We start from the raw sequence: 18366 nt of genomic DNA on the forward strand, positions 1-18366 counted from the left end.
AAAATACGGGGAGTAGACAACTTAAGGTGGCCATAGATGGATGAAATATCATCTGGTTCAGCAGGGACCAGATAGATTGCGATCTATGTTAGGCCACTGCAGTTCAATAGAAGTCAATCTACTGATTAGCTTCTGTTCAACTGCTATGCTGGAAAAAAGCTGTGTAATCACGCCAATACCCACTATCAGTTTATTTGAATCAGTACAGATATGTTTCACATGATGCCTTAAAAATGTGCTGTTTTAGAAAATCTGGCCCTCATTTTTTGGACAAATACATCTGTTCTGCCCAATTATAGTTTCTGGATCAACAAAAGTGACATTTGGGTCGCGAATAGGCTGTGGATGAATTACGAAATTCTTGTTTACAATCCAACTGTTCCACATGGTCTTTAAGTCATAGCATGTGAAAGACTTTAAAAGCTGGACATGCCTCACTGACCTCTAAATTTGTTTGCCGATATATACATTTTTCCATCTCACCAGATTTGTTCTTTGTACAGATACACCTCACATTTTTATGTTATTAGAAAGCTAGGGCTCACTGTTCTTGTGAGTTTTGACAGGAGTTTATATATACTCTTCATACCACTGCATACAGTATCTCTAAGCTTTATGAATAATAGAAAAAATCAATAAAAGGATGCACTGATTTACATTTTTCTGCCAGCAGATTTGTGAGAGATTAATCATGTTAAAGTAAAAAAGGATGAAGCAGCGTTACTCCTATTCTTTGTTATTGTTAGAGAGTTACAGTTACTTGCAATTAGGCTTTTGTAATTTAGAATAGGGGAGCATAAGAATACAAATACAGTGACTTTTATTGCTTTCTTAGCCTTTTAAAATACACTTCATTCAAATTTAAAAATTGCACCATGAAATGCATACAGACAGTATAGCTTTGGGGTATTTCGGACACTGCAGTTATTGTACCAGCCCACCCCACTCCCTCTTGTCAGTAGTCTTGGGGTCCTGGCTGGAACACACCTGTTGAACACACACAGAAACCTGATGTAAATATAATGCCATCAGTAAGATGTTTCTCACAACCATTAACCAGTAACACACTCAATAGTTGCACTTATTACTTGCTCTGTAAAGGTGCAAGCTCTAGGACCATCACTCAGATTTTTATCCAATATTTATTGAGATGCCAACCTGGAGTTAAAGTGGTTGTAAAGGGTTTTTTTTGGTATTAAAATAACAAACATGTCTATACTTACCTGCTCTGTGCAATGCTTTTGTACAGAGCAGCCCCGATCCTCTTCTTCTGGGGTCTCCCGACAGTGCTCCAGGCTCCTCCTCTTTATCGGGTGCCCCCATGGAAAGCTGCTTTCCATGGGGGCACTCATGTGGGCTCGCTCCCGAGTCCTGCTGCTGTGTCCTTTGATACAGACAACAGGACCCAGACTTGTTGCTTTGTGCACTGGTCCAAATCATTTGGTGGAGGGGGGATTATGGTGTGGAGTTGTTTTTGAGGGGTTGGGCTTGGCCCCTTAGTTCCAGTGAAGGGAAAGACATGGATGAGCGACTTTGGGGTGGAGGAACTGGCCTGCACAGAGTGCTGACCTCAACCCAATAGAACATCTTTGGGATGAATTAGAACAGAGACTGCGAGCCAGGCCTTCTCATCCACATCAGTGCCTGACCTCACAAATGCGCTTCTGGAACAATGGTCAAACATTCCCATAGAAGGAAGTGAAAATGTTTCCCATGAATCTCCTATAACAAGGGGGTTGATGGGGGATGGTGATTTTTAAAAGTGCCCAGATAATGATAAATATTTAAAAAAAATCATGTAAAATCAATACATTTTCTTTATACAAAACTTTAGAAAACAACAAAGGTACAAATCCTCTGAAAAGCATATCATGTTATACATGTTCACATACAGTACATAGATTCCATTTGGGGAATCCCAGTAAGTGTATGGATCAAACATTCCCATAGACACATTCCTAAACCTTGTGGACAGCCTTCCCAGAAGAGTTGAAGCTGTTATAATTGCAAAGCGTGGGCCAACTCAATATTGAACCCTACGGATGGAGACTGGGATGCCATTAAAGTTCATGTGTGTGTAAAGGCAGGTGTCCCAATACTTTTGGTAATATAGTGTATATAGATATACAGTGGGGACGGAAAGTATGCAGACCCTCTTAAATTTTTCACTCTTTGTTATATTGCAGCCATTTGCTAAAATCATTTAAGTACACAGCACCCCATATTGACAGAAAAACACAGAATTGTTGACATTTTTGCAGATTTACTAAAAAAGAAAAACTAAAATATCACATGGTCCTAAGTATTCAGACCCTTTGCTCAGTATTTAGTAGAAGCATCCTTTTGATCTAATACAGCCATGAGTCTTTTTGGGAAAGATGCAACAAGTTTTTCACACCTGGATTTGAGGATCCTCTGCCATTCCTCCTTGCAGATCCTCTCCAGTTCTGTCAGGTTGGATGGTAAACGTTGGTGGACAGCCATTATTAGGTCTCTCTAGAGATGCTCAATTGAGTTTAAGTCAGGGCTCTGGCTGGGCCATTCAAGAACAGTCACAAAGTTGTTGTGAAGCCACTCCTTTGTTATTTTAGCTGTGTGCTTAGGGTCATTGTCTTGTTGAAAGGTAAACTTTTGGCCCAGTCTGAGATCCTGAGCACTCTGGAGAAGGTTTTCGTCCAGGATATCCCTGTACTTGGCCGCATTCATCTTTCCCTCGATTGCAACCAATTGTCCTGTCCCTGCAGCTGAAAAACACCCCCACAGCATGATGCTGCCACCACCATGCTTCACTGTTGGGACTGTATTGGACAGGTGATGAGCAGTGCCTGGTTTTCTCCACACATACTGCTTAGAATTGAGGCCAAAAAGTTCTATTTTGGTCTCATCAGACCAGATAATCTTATTTCTCACCATCTTGGAGTCCTTCAGGTGTTTTTTAACAAACTCCATGCGGGCTTTCATATGTCTTGCACTGAGGAGAGGCTTCCGTCGGGCCACTCTGCCATAAAGCCCCGACTGGTGGAGGGCTGCAGTGATGGTTGACTTTCTACAACTTTCTCCCATCTCCCGACTGCATCTCTGGAGCTCAGCCACAGTGATCTTTGGGTTCTTCTTTACCTCTCTCATCAAGGCTCTTCTCCCCCGATAGCTCAGTTTGGCCAGACGGCCAGCTCTAGGAAGGGTTCTGGTCGTCCCAAACATCTCCCATTTAAGGATTATGGAGGCCACTGTACTCTTAGGAACCTTAAGTGCAGCAGAATTTTTTTTGTGACCTTGGCCAGATCTGTGCCTTGCCACAATTCTGTCTCTGAGCTCTTCAGGCAGTTCCTTTGACCTCATGATTCTCATTTGCTCTGACATGCACTGTGAGCTGTATGGTCTTATATAGATAGGTGTGTGGCTTTCCTAATCAAGTCCAATGGACAGCACCTGAGTTAAATATATGAGTGTCACAGCAAAGGGTCTGAATACTTAGGACCATGTGATATTTCAGTTTTTCTTTTTTAATTAATCTGCAAAAATGTCAACAATTCTGTGTTTTTCTGTCAATATGGGGTGCTGTGTGTACATTAATGAGGAATAAAATGAGCTTAAATGATTTTAGCAAATGGCTGCAATATAACAAAGAGTAAAAAATTTAAGGGGGTCTGAATACTTTCCGTCCCCACTGTATATCTATATACAGTAAATCTATCTATATATATTGTACAGGACACCAGAAATGTGTCCTGGATGGCAGGTACATTCCCCCCATATTTGAGTTGTGGTCCCTTTAACCTCCCTGGCGGTATGATTATGTCATATTTTTGAATCTCAAAGTGGTACATTGTTTTGCATAGAAATTTGGTGTTTTATATTGTAGGCCTGTAATTCTTAGTAATAACACACTTAAATCTGTCCAAACAAGAGTCTAGTAGATATCCCAGGTATGAGCAGCAAGCCAGGGATGCAAGGGCTGCTTAGGCTTTAACAATTTTTTTAAAAAACACCATATTACATTAAAGCAGAGCTCCACTTTAAAAAAAAATATTAAAAGCCAGCAGCTACAAATACTGCAGCTGCTGACTTTTAATAAATGGACACTTACCTGTCCAAGGGTCCAGCGATGTCGGCAGCCGAAGCCGATCGATCGCTCGTCTCTCGGCTGCCCCCACCGCCATCCTCGGTCAGGGAATCAGGAAGTGAAGCATTGCGGCTTCACTGCCCGGTTCCCTACTGCACTTGTGCGAGTCGCGCTGCGCGTCTCCACTGGTCCCCGTTGTGTTGTGGGAACTGTGTGTTTCCCAGAACACAACAGGGGACGGACGGACATTTGCGGCTAGCTGCGGCTAGCTATTCCCGGAAGTGGGTGCAGATACCTGTATTATACAGGTATCTGCACCCCCCTCCCCCCTGAAAGGTGCCAATTGAGGCATCGGAGGGGGGGAGGAATCAGATGAGCGGAAGTTCCACTTTAGGGTGGAACTCTGCTTTAATGTCAGTTTAAGCTTTATTTCTTATGTTATTGTTAGGTTGACTTCCCTGTACACTGCCACATATACTGTATACATATTTGAATAACACAGCTGCAAGAGTGACCTCTTTTTGCTTTCATGTCATCAACTGTTCTTTTTTGCTATGCAAAAAAGCATTGCATATGAAAGTGTTATATTTTCCATAGCTATTTATTTTCCTTACTCAGGTAGCTGCCCATGTGTTTTTGGTATTTGCATAATGAATCTGTGTTACATTGCACTACAGTAAAATTAGGGAGTGGGCGATTAACAAGAATGGAATTAGGCTTCATATAGACAGCATACAAGAGCAAACACAACGGTAGAAAACAAAATCACCAGCTCAACTCATCTCTGAACTTCGGTTAAGAGTAAAGAATGATGTTGGAGACCAAAATTGTAATCATGATGCTTTTTAACAGCATTGCCATGTTTGTTGGAGGTTTTGGCAACATGATTATTTTAATTAACTGTGTGTTTCAAGCGATCAGAGAAGGACTTTCTCCATTTATCTTAATAGCATTCACAATGTGCCTAAATAACAGTTTACTAATATGTTTTCAGGTTTTAAATGGGTTAATGTCCATTTCTGCATACCTTCAGCCAATGCCTGCACTCTTTCATGGAATATTGATGGCATTTTTGTGCTACAGTCTTTGGTCATCCTCCTGGTTGTCCTTGTACTATCAGTTTAAGATAGTGCCCTCTTCATCAACAGTAAATGCCTGGGTGATACGTAACGTTAATGTCTTACTACCTTGCTTCATGCTGTCTTCACGGGTTATCTTTGTGGTTGTTGGTTTCTCTTCGATGTTCAATGAAGCTGATCATTTTTCCACAAACTCTTTTAATATTTCCACTATTTTAAGAAATCAGACAACCAGTCATCTATCTTTGCAGGTTGTGCTGTATTGCACATTTGCAACACTGTCAATTCTGATAACCTTTATGTCAGTGATGACAATTCTAACCTCTCTTAGAAGACATGTACGCAACATGACAAAGAATTCAGAAGTGACCACAAGCTTCAACGCTCACTACACAGCTGCCAAGTCCATCATAACACTCCTAGTGTTTAACTTGTTCTTGTTTCTGTCCCAAGTTGTTGGTTACCTGAGAGGAGATTTGTCTTGGATATCTACATTGAAAAGTATTGCACTCTCTGTACTATTAACTGTGTGTCCATATATATTGATTGCAGGCAACAAAAAGCTAAGCACTGAAATAAAAAAATCTTCTGAACGTGTTCTGCATATGTTGGGCATCAACAACCTTTTAGCTAAATGTTCTGCTTAGATTTGGTATTATTTTACTACTAACCATTTGTAAAGATCGAATGTGTAAATCTGTTAAATGCTGGATACAAAAAGACAACCAGAAGATTGGTGATTGTCTGTCAGCCTTGTGCAATTTTGGAGTGTCTATGTTAGTTTAAATTCATTTGTGTACATGAATACCATTGTTTTAACAGGTTTAACACGTTTCATTGTGTATCAAAAATTAACTCAGGCTGCCAGGAAAACATTTGTGAAAGCATGGAAAAATCAAATATTAACTTCTCTGAAGTTAAACAGTGACTGATTGGAACTATTGCACATGAGAAACATATGGCAATACTTATTGGTACCCACTCCAAATTTCTCAAAATTTGGACACCCTGGCTGGACTACAACAGTTCCATAAATATGGATTGCTCCTTCCTTTCACTCAAATTTTTGAGAAATGGCATTGGAATATATGCAAACACTGCCAGTACCCATAATCCAACCCACCCTCACCCCTTATTTCTCCATAACATCCCAATCCTTTAACCCAACTAGAACAGCTTGTTCTTTCTACATCTCTGCATTTCAAACTCCAATCACTTTTGGCAATTACTCACTTTTCCCTTCAGCTTGGCACTCCAACCTACCTCAAACCAAGGTTACTAATAGCTTTATGTAATCCCCTTTTGTTTATTGTCTTCATACTTTTTGTAGTGCAGCCCTGAATGATACAGTGCGGAAACTTATAATAACCATAGAATCTCAGCATATTCTGTCTCATGCATTAAATGTATTATAAGCATTTTTAGGTAATGCTAATTTGTCCTTTGTTACTATATTTATTTAATTCACGACTAATTTAATTAATTTAATTTAATTTAATTTTTCTTTTCCCCTCATATTTTATATATATTACGCCAACTGCAACCCCCATTGAATGTAAACCTTGAAGCATCTATTGCAAGCTTAATGCTTTTAAAACTTCAGTAAAACTGTTGTGAAACAACAATTCAGGCTGAAAGCTGGCTAGAGTATCCATGTCCTTGAATGACGCAAAACCAGCAAAACACCCAAGGCACCAAATTTCCATTTTCTACAAGCCAACAACAGACAAGCATTTTTCCAACCCCGAAGAATGGAGTGCTCAACATTTTTGTCTCTATTACTACTTGTTATTAGAGAGCTATGCCCTGCTATCGTGAAGTTCTGTCTTTGACTCCTAATCTACCTGCTTAGTTGATAAATGCTAGTTGTGAAATGCATACATTCATAATACTTGGCATACTGTATATACATAGATAACATGATTAGTTGAAACAAGATGCCTGCAGTTAGATAATCTGGATCACATATATTATTTGAATGCTGTATATATACTGTATGTACTGTATATCTTTTCAAGGATACTCCAGTAAAGATAAGTAATTTGACCTAGCAATCAATTCTTGATTAATAGAAAATACTGCTGCCCTTACCAAGACAAATCTGCATGATGTAATGTTATTGTTCTGTTTCATATTTTAATGCAAAAAAAAGTTTAAAGCTGAACCATTTCATCCCATTTCATCTTTACATGCAAAAACAACATACAGAACACCTCCAAAAATAGCCTACAAAATCAACTGACAATGTCATATTTAACCAGAGGGTTTCTTATGCTGTTTAACTACGCAAATATACATATAACTACGCACATATACTGCGTAAGGGTGGGCCGGGTGCGCGAAACAACGTACCAGTCCTGGTCTCGCGTGCGTGCTGCCGCCGACCCAATCGACGGGCCCTTCCCTGTCCGTTTCATTTATACAGTGACAGTGCATTTTTTAGCACTGATCACTGTATTGGTGTCATTGGTCCCCAAAAAGTGACACTTAGTGTCCAATTTGTCCTCCGCAATGTCACAGTCCTGCTAAAAAAATCACTGATCGCCGCTATTACTAGTAAAAAAAAAGTCCCTATCCCATAGTTTGTAGGCGTGCAAACCAATCAATATAAGCTAATTGGGATTTTTTTTACCAAAAAAATGTAGCACAATACAAATTAGCCTGAATTGATGAAGAAATTAGATTTTTTTACATTTTTTTAGATATGTTTTATAGCAGAAAGTAAAAAATATTGTTTTTTGTTTTTTTTTACAAAATTGTTGCTCTTTTTTTATTTATAGCACAAAAAATAAAAACCGCAGAGGTGATCAAATACCAAGAAAAGAAAGCTCTATTTGTGGGAAAAAAATTACATCAGTTTTGTTTGGGTACAACATCACATGACCGCGCAATTTTCAGTTAAAATAACGCAGTGCCGTATCGCAAAAAATGGCCTCGTCATGAAGGGGGTAAATCCTTCCGGGGTTGAAGTGGCTGAGAAGTCCAGCTGCAAGAAATTGACATCTTCATTTGACCTTGTTTTAGGAAAACTTTACAATTAATAAGTTCTATAAACTTTACAATGAATACAATTTTAAATTCTCGATTCACTTTCTTCAAAGTAGAAAGATGGAGGAGCCCCTGTACTTCAAGCTAACATATTGAAGTACAAAATAATGAGCATATTATTACAGATACAGAGTTTTTATAGTGACTGTTTATAAACTGATCTACTTCAGTTATGTCTAGCACTGAAACAAAAGGAAAAAATAGAATAATTGTTTTTATCTTTCAAATATTTAGCAATAATACACTTTTGCTGGGCAAACTGAAAGCTCTAAAATGTTATAAATGTACAATTTGTCTATATCAAGGGTCTGCAAACTTTCTAGGCAAAGTCCTTCAGACTTTAGGAGGGCCGGATTGAGACCAGTTGGGAATAAAAAAGGCTCCAGACTCGGTGATCGGGGGGGGGGGGAGAGAAATTACATAATACCCTCCGTGGATGGTAGGAAGAGGAGTAGTGCCTCATCATTAGTATTAGTGGTAAGGATAATTTCCATTGTTGATGTTAGTGGGAGGAATGGTGCCCCATCGTTTGTATTAGTGGGGGGGAATAGTGCTCCATCGTTGGTATCAATGGGAGGAATAGTGGCCTATCATTCATATTAGTGGGCGTAGTGGTATCACATTATTGGTATTAGTGAGAGGAGTAGTGCCCCATCATTGATATTGATGGGAAGAATAATCCCCATTATTGGTGTCAGTGCTAAGAATAGTGCCCCACCTATGGTATCAGTGGAATGAATAAAGTTCCATCTTTGGTGTGTAGTAGAATTTCATATTAACCAATGTTATGTTATTCATATTAATTTGCATATGTTTTATTTATAAAATAATAATAATTATTATTATTATTATTATTATTATTATTATTATTATTATCATTATTATTATTATTATATAGTAGTGGTCTTATCAATATTATTATTCAATAGTAAAGCAATAATTATTAATCTTTATTAATGTATACTATGTTATTCTATAAATATAGAGAAAGTCTTCATTTTTAAATGTTGAACTTTAGATGACCTCTCTGCTTCATGCTGGTATTTTTTTATGAGACAAAGAAAAGTTTACTGGGTAAAAGTTCATTTGGATAGTTCATTTTTAATTTTTAAGTTCGCTAATTAGAAAAGAAACACTTTGACAGCAGTTGAACTATAGTCTGATAAGATAGCATTCCTTAAAGGTAATAAATAAATATTGTCAAGAATAAGTGAAAACTTCTTATACTGATTGTTTAAAAAGTAGTTATGTGGAATATGGGAAAGTTATGTATATTAATTTAGTTTGACAGGGTCAAAAAAGGTCTACTTGTGTCCTCATTAAAACTGTTAAAATACATTGAATAAGATAACACTGATGATGAATTACATTTAGGATTGTATAGTGAAAAACAATAAGACATAACACATAAGGTGGGGTTATTGCAAGGTAATTTTCCCAAAATCGTAAATCTGTTATCCTTGGGTTGGTGAAGTTTTATCAGGACAAGGAGAGTTTGATTTAACATGACTGGGTGCCATATTGTCTCTATACAAAAATTTTAATGGGTAAAGCCATAGACAAAAACAGTTATAAATCATTTTAATTAACATGTAGGAATTCTGGGAATGAATAAGTTTGTCTAGTTGTATGACAAGTGTCATATTTATAGTTAGTTACATTGACGTAGATCTTAGCAACCAACCATGTTGTACCTAATATGCTTGCATTGTAAGAAACTGTATAAATTAAACCTTCTTCTTGTAATACTTTGAACATAAACCTGTATGTTCCCAGCTGTTGTTAATAAACCTGCATCACTGAAGTCCTGCATGGTTCGATACATTATTATTCTACTTCAGGTGCCAGTGGGAGGTATTGTGCCTTGTATCAGTGGGTGGAGTAGAGCCCTAAGGGAGGCACTACTAAAGACAAGCAAAGGGCCACAGCTGGCCCATGGCCCGCAGCTTGGAGACCCCTGGTCTATATGATAGTGCAGTGAATGGAAACCTTACATAGAGCAGACTGAGCATGATTCTCTGTTTGTGATGTTAAAGCAAGACAGGATAGTGTGAGGACTACTGTCATTGCAGAGATTGTAGTAAAGAAACATCATTTTATATTGCTTTAGATAGAGAAAGGGGTGAGGCCAAGCTTGACTTTTACAGGAAAAGTTAATAGCTGCCTTCAACTTTACCTGACTATTTTTTTGTATCCACTGCATGTTTTGACATGTGGGTTTTACAAAATGAAACGTGATTATGTATTTTAAATCACTCATTTGGTTTTAGTTGTCTAAGTTTGTAATGCCACGAACACACGAGCGGACTTTACGGCAGACTTTGTCCGGCGGACTTTTCAACGGACTTTATGACAGACTTTCTGAATGAACGGACTTGCCCACACATGATCAACCAAAGTCCGACGGATTCGTACGTGATGACATACGACCGGACTAAAATAAGGAAGTTCATAGCCAGTAGCCAATAGCTGCCCTAGCGTCAGTTTTTTGTCCGTCGGACTAGCATACAGACGAGTGGACTTTTCGACCAGACTCGAGTCCGTCGGAAAGATTTGAAACATGTTTCATTTCTAGGTCCGTCGAACTTTTGGGGAAAAAAGTCCGCTGGAGGCCACACACGATCGAATTGTGCGACGGACTTCGGTCCGCTGGACCAAGTATGCCGTAAAGTCCGGTCGTGTGTACGCAGCATTAGAGGTTACATTTAAAGGGTCTATGTATAAAAAAAAAATAGCTTTGCGAGTGTCTGAGTATTCAAGCGAAAGTCATGCATAATACTTGTGTGTGAAGTCAATGGAAGAAATAAACTTTGAATAATCTCTGTGCAATCCTGACCTCTATATATAAAAACAAACTATATCATTTACATTTTAGTTGCTGCCCACACTGTGTATTCTCAAACCATCACAACGTGTAAAAAAATGAAAGCCTGTGAAATAAAGTTTTTCTTAGTTTCTGTTATAAAATTTAGTTTTCTCCTTCACTGACAGGCACTGATGAGGATGCACTAATGGGCACTGATGAGTTGGCACTGATAAGGCGGCACTGACGGGCACGGATGAGGAGGCACTAATATGTAGAATTGGTGGGCACTGATAGGCGGCATTGATATGCAACACCGATGGGCACCAATAGGCGGCACTGATGTGCAGCACTGATAGGTGGCACTGATGGGCACTAATATGGGGCACTGATGGGCATCAATAGGCAGTAACAAACACTGACAGGCGGCACTGATGGGCAATGATGGGCACTGACAGGCGGCACTGATGGGCACTAATACATGGCACTGATGGGTAACACTGATGATGAGATCGCGATCGCAGCTTATCCTGCTGGACGTCATATGACGTCAGTCAGGATAACTTAACCACTTTGTGCATGTCATTCTGTTATATGGCGGGCGGGAAGTGGTTAAGCAGCTTAGCTTTTTTCCCCTTTGCCCTTGCGTGGTCTATGATCTCTAAGTGCGGTTCTTCCTGTGGTCCTGTGTGTGACTTGGCCTGTCGGACTTCTCTTCCGATTCCTGTTCCCAATTATCCCAAGTCTCCCGCGAGGTGCTGGAGTCTCCCGCATTTTGGCTGCGGCTCCCTGACACCCGCAAGTGCCGTGCGATATCCCGGCTGCAGGGCCGATCAATGGGAGAGACGCTCAGCAGAGGCAACGCTGACACGTCCCCCTCCCCCCGCTGCTCGCACAGCCAGACAGGAGAGGAGAGAGAGCTGCTTCTACTCCTCCCGTCCTCTCCTCCTGTGTCTGATCTGCCCACACTTTCAGACAGTTTGTTCTGCCTACCAGAAGGGAATGTGTGGGTGGGAAGTATGAAGCTCAGCAAGCCCTAAAGCCAGATACATCCATCCATGCAGTCCCTCCTGCCTCCTAATGAGTACTCTGATGCAACAAACACCCTCTCACTCTCAGCCTGCCCTCTCTTTCTCAGCCCCCTCTCTGTCCACCGCCCTCTCTCTGAGCCTCTCTCTCAGCCCCCATCTCTCTGACAGTCATCCCCTCCCCCTCTCAGCCCCCCTCTATCAGCCCCTCACTCTCTTTTAGCCCCACTTTTCTTTCTCTCTCAGCCCCCTACCTGTTTCAAGCAGAAACACTCCACATACTGACTCCTACCACCATGACCACTTCAAATCACTGAAGTGGTCATGGTGGTTAGAGTGTTCCTTTAATATCACTTAGAAGAAGTAAACCTGTGTTTACTGATTCCATTTCATTTGATCATTCTCTAGTTGTGTTAAATTGGTGGTGGTGGTGAGTTTGCCACCTCCCTGAAATGAGTTTTTGCAGGTTGGGATGTCTGTGTTCCTGATTTTTGCTCATGATTATGCTGACTTCTAGTTTCCTGACTCCAGGTCATCTGACTATCTGCTCTGGCATCCAAAGCCTGGCTTCTGTTTTTGACTACGTTACTGAACTGTGTTATTTTTGCCATATCATTAACCACTTCAGCCCCGGAAGGTTTTACCCCCTTCCTGACCAGAGCACTTTTTACAATTCGGCACTGCATCGCTTTAACTGCTAATTGCGCGGTCATGCAATGCTGTACCCAAACGAAATTTGCGTCCTTTTCTTCCCACAAATAGAGCTTTCTTTTGATGGTATTTGATCACCTCTGCCATTTTTATTTTTTGCGCTATACATGGAAAAAGACCGAAAATTTTGAAAAAAAATGATATTTTCTACTTTTTGTTCTAAAAAAAATCCAATAAACTCAATTTTAGTCATACATTTAGGCCAAAATGTATTCGGCCACATGTCTTTGGTAAAAAAAATGTCAATAAGTGTATATTTATTGGTTTGCGCAAAAGTTATAGCGCCTACAAACTAGGGTACATTTTCTGGAATTTACACAGCCTTTAATTTATGACTGCCTATGTCGTTTCTTGAGGTGCTAAAATGGCAGGGCAGTACAAAACCCCCACAAATGACCCCATTTTGGAAAGTAGACACCCCAAGGAAATTGCTGAGAGGCATGTTGAGCCCATTGAATATTCATTTTTTTTGTCCCAAGTGATTGAATAATGACAAAAAAAAAAAAAATTACAAAAAGTTGTCACTAAATGATATATTGCTCACACAGGCCATGGGCATATGTGGAATTGCACCCCAAAATACATTTAGCTGCTTCTCCTGAGTATGGGGATACCACATGTGTGGGACTTTTTGGGAGCCTAGCCGCGTACGGGGCCCCAAAACCAATCACTGCCTTCAGGATTTCTAAGGGCGTACATTTTTGATTTTACTCCTCACTACCTATCACAGTTTTGAAGGCCATAAAATGCCCAGATGGCATAAAACCCCCCCAAATGACCCCCCATTTTGGAAAGTAGACACCCCAAGCTATTTGCTTTGAGGCATGTTGAGTCCATGGAATGTTTTATATTTTGACACAAGTTGCGGGAAAGTGACACATTTTTTTTTTTTTTTTGCACAAAGTTGTTACTAAATGATATATTGCTCACACAGGCCATGGGCATATGTGGAATTGCACCCCAAAATACATTTAGCTACTTCTCCTGAGTACGGGGATACCACATGTGTGGGACTTTTTGGGAGCCTAGCCGCGTACGGGGCCCCGAAAATCAATCACCGCCTTCAGGATTTCTAAGGGTGTAAATTTTTGATTTCACTCTTCACTGCCTATCACAGTTTCGGAGGCCATGGAATGCCCAGGTGGCACAAACCCCCCCCCAAATGACCCCATTTTGGAAAGTAGACACCCCAAGCTATTTGCTGAGAGGCATGGTGAGTATTTTGCAGCTCTCATTTGTTTTTGAAAATAAAGAAAGACGAGAAAAAACATTTTTCTTTTTCTTTTTTCAATTTTCAAAACTTTGTGACAAAAAGTGAGGTCTGCAAAATACTCACTATACCTCTCATCAAATAGCTTGGGGTGTCTACTTTCCAAAATGGGGTCATTTGGGGGTTTTTTTGCCACCTGTGCATTCCATGGCCTCCGAAACTGTGATAGGCAGTGAAGAGTGAAATCAAAAATTTACGGCCTTAGAAAGCCTGAAGGCGGTGCTTGGTTTTCGGGGTCCCGTACGCGGCTAGGCTCCCAAAAAGTCTCACACATGTGGTATCCCCGTACTCAGGAGAAGCAGCAGAATGTATTTTGGGGTGTAATTTCACATATTCCCATGGCATGTTTGAGCAATATATCATTTAGTGACAACTTTGCACAAAAAAAAATAAAAAAAATAAAAAATTGTCTCTTTCCCGCAACTTGTGTCACAATATAAAATATTCCATGGACTCGACATGCCTCTCAGCAAATAGCTTGGGGTGTCTACTTTCCAAAATGGGGTCATTTGGGGGGGGTTTGAACTGTCCTGGCATTTTATGCACAACATTTAGAAGCTTATGTCACACATCACCCGCTCTTCTAACCACTTGAAGACAAAGCCCTTTCTGACACTTTTTGATTACATAAAAAAATAATTTTTTTTGCAAGAAAATTACTTTGAACCCCCAAACATTATATATTTTTTTAAAGCAAATGCCCTACAGATTAAAATGGTGGGTGTTTCATTTTTTTTTTTTCACACAGTATTTGCGCAGCGATTTTTCAAACGCATTTTTTTGGGGAAAAAACACACTTTTTTAAATTTTAATGCACTAAAACACACTATATTGCCCAAATGTTTAATGAAATAAAAAAGATGATCTTAGGCCGAGTACATGGATACCAAACATGACATGCTTTAAAATTGCGCACAAACGTGCAGTGGCGACAAACTAAATACATTTTTAAAAGCCTTTAAAAGCCTTTACAGGTTACCACTTTAGATTTACAGAGGAGGTCTACTGCTAAAATTACTACCCTCGATCCGACGTTCGTGGTGATACCTCACATGCATGGTGCAATTGCTGTTTACATTTGGCGCCAGACCGACGCTTGCGTTCGCCTTAGCGCGAGAGCAGGGGGGACAGGGGTGCTTTTTTTTTTTTTTCTTTATTATTATTATTTTTTTTATCTTATTTTAAAACTGTTCCTTTCATTTTTTTTTTTTAAATCATTTTTATTGTTATCTCAGGGAATGTAAATATCCCCTATCATAGCAATAGGTAGTGACAGGTACTCTTTTTTGAAAAAATTGGGGTCTATTAGACCCTAGATTTCTCCTCTGCCCTCAAAGCATCTGACCACACCAAGATCGGTGTGATAAAATGCTTTCCCAATTTCCCAATGGCGCTGTTTACATCCGGCGAAATCTAAGTCATAAAATGCTCGTAGCTTCCGGTTTCTTAGGCCATAGAGATGATTGGAGCCACTCTGGTCTCTGATCAGCTCTATGGTCAGCTGGCTGAATCACCGGCTGCATTCTCAGGTTCCCTGTTGAGACAGGAGAGCCAGAGAAAAACACGGAAGACGTTGGGGGGGGTGGCATTCCCTGCCACTGCTTGTAAAAGCAGTCTAGAGGCTAATTAGCCACTAGGATTGCTTTTACATGAAAGCCGACCGCTGGCTGAAAAGAATGATACCAAGATGATACCTAAACCTGCAGGCATCATTCTGGTATAACCACTCAAAGTCGTGAATGGCATACCTGAAGACAAAAAAATGGTTAACAATAAAGCACAGTAAACGGTAAAGTATAAAAAATTGCATACCTGAAAAGCAAACATGATAAAACATAATCACAATAAAACATTGCAGAATAGAATACAGTAAAAAAAGAGCAGAACAATAGAGAGAGAATAGAGAAAGAACAATAAAACGACAACTATTATTTTTTATTTTATATTTTTGTTTGTGTTTTTTTTTTTTTTTACACTTTTTTTTGTAACTAACTTTTATAACTGTAACCGGTTCCAGGTTCGGGTCTCTCAAAATGCGATGGCATCTTGGGAGACCCTGTGAAAGTGTGCCTAGTCTGTGCAATGCTGTACCCTACGCTAATACTCAACTAGTGAATGGTAGCGTTCAAAACATTCACCAATGCAAAGACCAGGATTGTCAGGACAGGAGAGACAATAATAGCGGGTGTCACGCCTATATCCGCGCTTGCTGCAGACACGACATCTTTTTTGGGGGGGTTCGTTGGATAGGGGTACTCGGGAGGACATAAAAATGCCTCTCATGCAGCCGACTGCATTTGGTTGGGGATGTGAATGGGGGAAGTACGGGTGCTGCAGAAGCGGTGGGTTCCCAATTAGGATTGGCGAATGCAGCAGGAAGGGCATTATGGGCACGACGGGCCTGTGTTTGTCTTCTTGGTGGCAGCGGGACACTACTTGTGCTTGCCACCTCACCAGCTTGAACTGCACTTATGGGACTCGCCACGTCACCAAGTGTTACTGCAGTGCGGGTTTGACTACGACCGGGGTGTATTAGGCCGCTAGTGCTTGCCAGTTCACCAAAACGCTACAAAAAAAACTGTTAGCGATCGCAGGGATCAGGCCTGACTCTGCGAACGCTGCAGTTATGTGTTTAGTGTTTTGTAAGTGTCAGTGATCGATCGATACTGCACTTGGGTGGGCTGGGCTGGGCCGGGTGGAGGGGCAAAATGCAGGTGCTAGCAGGTATCTGGGCTGATCCCGCTAACACTGCGTTTGTGGGAACCCTAAACTGCTGGGGACGCTAGTATAGATCTGATCGGATCAGATATTCATCCGATCAGATACTATACCACTAAGGGAGGTGTACGGTGCGTGCGTGGGTGTTAGCGGTACTGGCACTAACCTGACGCTGCCTGGGGCTGGTGCTTGCCAGTTCACCAAAACGCTACCAAGAAAACTGTTAGCGATCGCAGGGATCAGGCCTGACTCTGCGAACGCTGCAGTTATTTGTTTAGTGTTTTGTAAGTGGCAGTGATCGATCGATACTGCACTTGGGTGGGCTGGGCTGGGCCGGGCGGAGGGGCAAAACACAGGTGCTAGCAGGTATCTGGGCTGATCCCGCTAACACTGCGTTTTTGGGAACCCTAAACTGCTGGGGACGCTAGTATAGATCTGATCGGATCAGATATTGATCCGTTCAGATACTATACCACTAAGGGAGGTGTACGGTGCGTGGGTGTTAGCGGTACTGGCGCTAACCTGACGCTGCCTGGGGCTGGTGCTTGCCAGTTCACCAAAACGCTACCAAGAAAACTGTTAGCGATCGCAGGGATCAGGCCTGGCTCTGCGAACGCTGCAGTTATTTGTTTAGTGTTTTGTAAGTGACAGTGATCGATTGATACTGCACTTGGGTGGGCTGGGCTGGGCCGGGCGGAGGGGCAAAATGCAGGTGCTAGCGGGTATCTGGGCTGATCCCGCTAACACTGCGTTTTTGGGAACCCTAAACTGCTGGGGACGCTAGTATAGATCTGATCGGATCAGATATTGATCCGTTCAGATACTATACCACTAAGGGAGGCGTATGCTGCGTGCGTGGGTGTTAGCGGTACTGGCGCTAATCTGACGCTGCCTGGGGCGACGCATATCACCGCCGGGCGATCAGGGGGCTAAACCTTTATTCGGTAATAAGCGGCGGGTGCCCTGACACTATAAAAAATAAACGAACTAACCAGCGTCACCCGTAACACTTATACGGTGATCAGTGGTGAAAGGGTTAACTAGGGGGCAATCAAGGGGTTAAAACATTTATTAGATAGTATATGGGGGTCCCTGACGCTATAAAACGCTGACGGCGAACCTAAATATTTACCTCCCTAACTAGCGTCACCAGCGACACTAATACAGCGATCAGAAAAATGATCGCTTAGTGACACTGGTGACAGGGGGTGATCAAGGGGTTAAAACTTTATTAGGGGGGGTTAGGGGGGTACCCTAGACCTAAAGGGGGCTACCACTCACTGCCCTAACACTGTAACTGTCACAAACTGACACCATGCAGTAATCAGAAAAAAAAAAAAATACTGCTTGGTGTCAGTTTGTGACAGGGGGGGGTGATTGGGGGGGGATCGGGGGTGTAAAGTATGCCTGGCATGTTCTACTGTGTGTGTTTGTGTGTTTTGTGCACTTACATGTCTTCTCTCCTCGGCGCTGGAACGGAAACTGCCAAGCCGGTGAGAGATGACATCACATCCTCTGCCTGTGTGAAACTACACACAGGCAGGGGAGGATTCCGATTGGCTGGGAGCAATCGCGAGGGGGGGGCCACGATTGGATGGTCTCCCCCTCGCCTCCCAACGCTCCCAGTCAAATGCCGACCGCCGCTG

The sequence above is a fragment of the Aquarana catesbeiana genome, linkage group LG08 (genome assembly GCF_042186555.1).
Source record: "Aquarana catesbeiana isolate 2022-GZ linkage group LG08, ASM4218655v1, whole genome shotgun sequence".
Taxonomy (NCBI): Eukaryota; Metazoa; Chordata; class Amphibia; order Anura; family Ranidae; genus Aquarana; species Aquarana catesbeiana.